General features: G+C 45.1%; 1 protein-coding gene across 3 annotated transcripts in view; it reads right to left on the reverse strand.

Moving 5' to 3' along the window:
* The window catches only part of PHACTR4 (phosphatase and actin regulator 4), a 105,184-nt gene extending 99,261 nt beyond the window's left edge, over positions 1-5,923 (reverse strand). For 2 of the 3 annotated variants that reach the window (XM_026014366.2, XM_026014365.2), the window contains exon 1: positions 5,454-5,923. The gene's annotated coding sequence lies outside the window, so the exon portion shown is untranslated. The remainder of the gene's footprint in view (positions 1-5,453) is intronic. The other variant, XM_026014363.2, reaches the window with a different exon arrangement.
* Positions 5,924-6,340: the final 417 nt, after the last annotated feature.

Below are 6,340 nucleotides of genomic sequence, written 5' to 3' on the forward strand. Positions count from 1 at the left end.
TTGAGGTCATGAGTTTAAGTCCCAAACTGGTTGTAGAGGGGCAGCCCCAGTGGCGCAGCGGTTTAGCGCCGCCTGCAGCCCAGGGTGTGATCCTGGAGACCCGGGATCGAGTCCCCACATCGGGCTCCTTGCATGGAGCCTGCTTCTCCCTCTGCCTGTGTCTCTGCCTCTGTGTGTGTGTGTGTGTGTGTGTGTGTGTGTGTGTGTATGTGTCTCTCATGAATGAATAAATAAAATCTTAAAAAAAAAAACTGGTTGTAGAGCTTACTTAAAAAAAAAAAAAAAGGTACCTAGATCAGTGTACAGGCTAAGTGGCTGGTGACTACTCTACTTTTAATTCCCATCTCCATCACTTCCAAACACGTCTTCCTCCATCCTTTCTTCATGTTTTACTTTCAAGGCTCACCACTCTCAATTTTATCTCCTTCCAAGGCTTCTTTATCATCTCCCCTTTCTTTTGTGCCAATCTTCAGTATCTGCCTCTATGCGGTTCCTTTTCCTTCACCTTCAAACATGTCAAATCTTTCCCATCTTTTAAAATCAGATCAAACAAAAAGTCCCTCAAAATCCAACTCTTCTAGCACTTACTCTAAGTATCTTCCTAAACCCCCTAACCTACCCTAAGACAGCAAACACCTTTCAAAAAAGATCAGATTATGGCAATTACCTGCTCTAAAAACCTTTGCGGGTATAACAATTCCCTAAGCATAATGCCTTAGCAAAGCACTGTGAATCCTTCTGAGCAACTGACCATCAAACTTGCCTTTCACCAGCCACTCTATTAACTGCTCAAGCCCAGGGGTCCAGAGACCCCCTAAGTATTTCATAACCTTCTAAAATTATATGCATCTTTGTGTATGTGCAGTTGTCTGGGTGAAAATTTAGTACTTTTCTCAAATTTCTGAGAGGGTATCTGAACCAAAAAATGTTAAAAACCAACTCCAAAACCCTCTTAGCTGTACCAGACTTCACTCTATCCCAGACACACACCTCAAACTTTCACCCATCCATTCCTATGCCAAACTGCTTCCTCTGGCTGATCAGGCGTGGTGGTGGCTGGGGGAGTCAGGCTGGAATAACCTTAATTGTAACAGGTCTACTGGGTGAATTCTTATTCACCCCTCAAGAACAAGCTCCAAAATCACTTCCTCTGTAATGCCTTCCTTCACAGTCTACCAAATCAGAATCACTCAGTCCCTTTCCTATACTGTAACACAGATCTACTGAACACTTAACCACTCTCGGGTACTGTAATGTAAGCTTTTCAAGGCAGAGGCTCAATACTCTAACATGTCTGTACCTCCAGAACATAACCCAGATCCTAGTACATGATGGGTAAAACAAAAACCTGCTGAATAAACCATTTTTGGCACTGCATTTGTGCCCTGGTATTCTCCACAACTGCCTCTGCCCACTTTTGTTATTTGTTCACTCATTCAACAAACATTTATAAAATTCCAACAAAATACCTGGACCTATGTGCTAAGCAGTAAGGATACAGCCTAGGACGCAGTCCTTGGCATATAAGACCTTTAACTGTGATGATACATAACAAATATAATGGGCTTATTTGATGAGTGCACAAAGGGTTATGGTGGCCCATATGAAGATGTGACTAATGGTCATGGAATGTCCTAAAAGGAAACATTACACTCTTAGGCCGAGTATCTACTCATTCTGTCTCTTTCTTTATAAACAACTTTCTTCCAATGCTCCTTTTCCTTTTCTAAAGGTTATAATGTGACCAAATACCCTACTCCTGGAAATAATTCCACAATTATTCCTTAAAATTCCATAATTTACTCCTGGAAATTCTTCTACAATAATTCCACAGATAGAGCAGGAATGATTATCCCCATGTCAAAGATTAGAAAACTAAACTTCAAAGAGGTCACTGCTAAAGGTGGCACATGAATGAGGGAGAATTTTTATTTAGTACTTATCTACTGCCTGACTCTTCCAACCACCACCCCCAATCAGCCTATAGGCCTCAAGAAGGAAAAGAATTTTGTTTTCATTGCATGGTCCTTAGGATCTGATTCCTGCGTTTCCAGGAATCTGATTCCAGTGTCTAGAACACAACAGGCTTTCAATAAATATGTATCAACTGAATGAATGGATTAATTTGGAAATAAAGTAGTCCAACAGTAAAACACACAAGGGAAAAAAATTTCTTTCCATCATGATGGCATAATAAGAAATTCAAAACAGGTTTCTACTAGTTAGGAAAGGCTAGACCAATTGTACGGACTCAATTCCATTGGCATGTTATGCATTTTACCTAAGAATAATTTAAATAAAGGAGGTGAAGTAAGTTTCTATTTCTGATGTCATATTCATGGCATGTACTGACATAAGCCAAGATTTAGCTGCAGGTTTGAAACTGATTAATAAAAGTCTTTACAAAAAGCAAACACTAAAGAAGGCATTTTCTTGAGACTTGACATTGCCTGGAAAAGTATCTGAATTTCATTTCTTTCTTCAATGTTAGTTCCAGCAGCCAAAACTGCTGTATAGATGTTTCCCAACATCTGCTTCAAAACCTTTAAGCAAAGATTAGCTAAAACTTTTTAGTAATGAGGGACACCTGAGTGGCTCAGTGGTTGAGCATCTTCCTTGTCTCAGGTCATGATCCTGGGGTCCTGGGCTGGAGTCCCACATCAGGCTCCCCACAGGGAGCCTGCTTCTCCCTTTACCAATGTCTCTGCCTCTTTCTCTGTCTCTCATGAATAAATAAATAAAATATATATTTTTTAATTTTTTGGAAAGATTTATTTATTCATGACAGACACAGAGAGAGAGAGAGAGGCACAAGCACAGGCAGAGGGAGAAGCAGGCTCCATGCAGGGAGCCTGACATGGGACTCGATCCCGGGTCTCCAGGATCACGGCCTGCAGGCGGCCCTAAACCACTGGGTCACCAGGGCTGCCCTAAATAAAATATTTTTTAAAAAAACTTTTTAGTAATGATTAGACAAAACCATGCCCAGTAACTCACCACTCTTCCACCCCCCAGGGCTCCATATAAGTGCCATTGGTTTGAAGCACAAAATAATCACCGCATAACATCAAACAAGGTGATGAAACCAATGTTAAATATGATTTATGGTTTAGTATGACATTGTTTTATCTTCTAGAAACTCCAGTTCCTTATAAGTCACTTTGCTCTGATTAGAAAATATTTCCATTATTTTTCTTCATTATTTAAATTTCAATAAATCATAAGCTGTTGGTGGTGGTATGATGAAAAACTGCAACAGGTGTGAGGTAATGGAAAGAGCACTGGACTGGAGTATGGTTTACTCTACTATTTCCTATCTAGGTTAACTGTGTGACCTTGGGCAAGTCACTTAACATTCTAGAGGCTGTGAATTTAACATTTATCAGCTGTAAAATGAATACTACCACCTCACGAAACTGTAGTGAGAAATTATATAATATGGGTGCCTGGGTGGCTCAGTTGGTTAAGTGTCTGCCTTTGGCTGAGGTCATAATCCCAGGGTTCTGGGATAGAGCTTAGCTCAGGCTCCTTGCTCAGCAGGGAGTCTGCTTCTCCCCTCTCCCTTTGCCCCTCCACTCAGCTTGTGCTCTCTTTCTCTCTCAAATAAATAAAATCTTTTAAAAAATAACGTAATATAAATGATGAGTAGTTTTTTTAAATAAATAAATAAATAAATAAATAAATAAATAAATAAATAAATAAATAAATAACTAACACTAACAGGGCAGCCCGGGTGGCTCAGCGGTTTAGCGCAGCCTTCAGCCCAGGGTGTGATCCTGGAGACCCGGGATCGAGTCCCACATCAGGCTCCCTGCATGGAGCCTACTTCTCCCCCTGCCTGTATCTCTGTCTCTCTCTCTGTCTCTGATGAATAAATAAAATCTTAAAAAAAAAAAAACATTAACAGCAACGTCATGTTTGAACAAGTTACAGCCAGTCATTAGCAACTACTGTTCTTAGATTATTTTAAAAATTTCTAGAGCAAATCTGCAGATGCTCCTTCAAAACACAACGAAGAAAACAACCAGTCCCTACTCACTGCTGCATTAAACTGAAGAACAACTTCATTAAAGACCTCCATCCCTCTGGATGGAGGATTCCCAGAGTAAATCACTTCCATTATGACATAACTAAATAATAGAGTACAACAGCCTTTTATTTCATTTGCCAACTTGACTAGGGAGGGAATTTAGCCTATATAACTTTAATAACTTTCCCTGATTCATGTAAAGAAGTCCTGGTTGTCCCCAGGACAATTTCGGAGACTTGAGATACTGATTAATTTTTCAAAAACAGTGTCCACAGTGGCGTCTAGAAAGTTTTGCCTTATGCTGAATCTAGCAATGCACTCTTCCAACTCAACATAAAGTTACCACTATCTAACAAAAGTTGATTAAATCCACACAATTCACCGGTTTCTGTAAGGATCTACTACTACCTTTCCTCCTCAAACTGGCTTCGCTCCTAGTAACTTGGTGAACTGGTCTCTTTGTTGCTTTCTAGAAGCCACTAGGTTTCTGGTTTCCCCATAACGCAGATCCTTCTATTAATAGACATTTTCTTCCAACTTTTTGTTTCGAGCAAAAGAAATAAAAGGACTGGCGGGTACGAGGGGCGAGGGAATGGGTGGCTGAACAAAGTCCTGTAGCTTTCTTCTGCGTGCAATGAATGAAAAGACTGCTCCGTGCCCTATAAATCACTTTCTCTCCTCCAAGATTCAAGAGGTGTGTGAACGATCATTTTGCTCAACCGCGCTGGTTCTTTGGTTCCCGGATCACCGCTGCAACCTATGCAGACACCGCAGCAAATTCGGTCCCTTCCCAGTTTCCCGGGGAGGGGGCTCACTTCTTTTTCACAGGCCCATCCCCCTACGGAGAAAGACGCCTGGAGATTCGTGCCCTGAAGCCGCGCGGGGCTGACGTTTCAGAGTTAGACAATAACCTCGAGGATTTTCAACAGAAATTCCGTCTGCCGCTGCCTGGCTCCGAGCCTCCGCTCTACGCAGCCGGGATGCAGAGGTCCGATAGAGGACGGGTTTGAAAAATGGACTTTGACCTGATCCGGTTGCCGTAACCGGATCCCCAGGGACCGGTCCCCAACAGGGGCGTCCCGGCGGGCTCCCCGGAGGAGGCGACTCCACGCACGGGCACAAAGGGGCAGCCCAGACAAAAGGGCCCCGCCAAGTTGCGGGGGGCGGAGAGGGCCAGCCCGCGCGGCAGGCGGAGAAACCACGGCGGCACCGTTGTGGGAGGGCGGAGGAGGAGGAGGAGCAGGCGGCGGCGACCCCGGCCCAACCCGCCCCGCCCTGGCCCGACCCGACCGCGGCTCTGGCCGTTACCCTCGCCCGGACCGCGACCTCCTCGCGGAGCCAAGAACGCGGCCCGAGTCTAAGAGGCTCCCGCAGCCAGACCCCGCGCACTTCCCGCTCACTTTCCCTCGCTCATCCAACTCACCCGGGTGGCCGCCGCCGCCTCCTCAGCTTCCACAGTAGTTTCCCCCGGAAATCCTACCTGGCCCGCCGGCCGCCAGCCTGCAGCCAGAGCCTTCGCCCCCGGGAGGGGGAGCGGGAGCGGGAGCGGGCCGGACAGCGAGGGGTAGGAAGTGCAGCCGCGGGGCCTCACGGGACTTGTAGTCTTCGGCAAGGGCCAGCTGTGTCGCGGGCTGGACAAGATGGCGAGACTCTCTGCAATCTCTGTTCGCGGTGGGGGGGCGGGGGGGAACGGCCCTACCCGGCCTCTCTGGGCATGCGCCACCCGCTGCCAGCGCCCTGCGGGTAGAAGAACTTGGGCACCTTTTCTGGTGCCCGGGGAGGCAAAGGTCTTTGGACTTGGGAGCATAGAATTGAGTACTCGGCTGCAGGCAGTGCGTAAGGAAGGAGCTACAAGTCTGGGTCCAGTCTCTGGTCAAATTTCATTTATAATTTCTGCAAGAGAAAAAAAAAAAAAAACTATGGAGGGTCACTTCGAAGTACAAAAACTTAGAAGTAAGTTATCCTTAGTTTTGTGCATAAGGAATTAACCCAGTAATCATTCTTGACCCCTCCGTCAGCCTAAGCCCAGTCATTCTACATCCCATGTATCTCAGTTCCATTCCATATTCTGCACTACCATTACCTAGAGGAAGCCACTGGCAGTCCTCTCCAAGTCTTACTAGTTTCAGGCCTCTGGGCTATCTTCCTCCAAACACCTTCCTTGCTGCTGCCAGAAAACCTCGCTAAATGCCAACCCCATTGTGTCACAGCCCAAATTAGACCTGACTGTGTAACCTAAAGCTACAAAACTTGTAGAGGAAAATAGGAAAAAAAAAAAATCTATGTGACCTGCAAACAGATAATCCATAA

The sequence above is a fragment of the Vulpes vulpes genome, chromosome 2 (genome assembly GCF_048418805.1).
Source record: "Vulpes vulpes isolate BD-2025 chromosome 2, VulVul3, whole genome shotgun sequence".
In the NCBI taxonomy this organism is placed as follows: Eukaryota; Metazoa; Chordata; class Mammalia; order Carnivora; family Canidae; genus Vulpes; species Vulpes vulpes.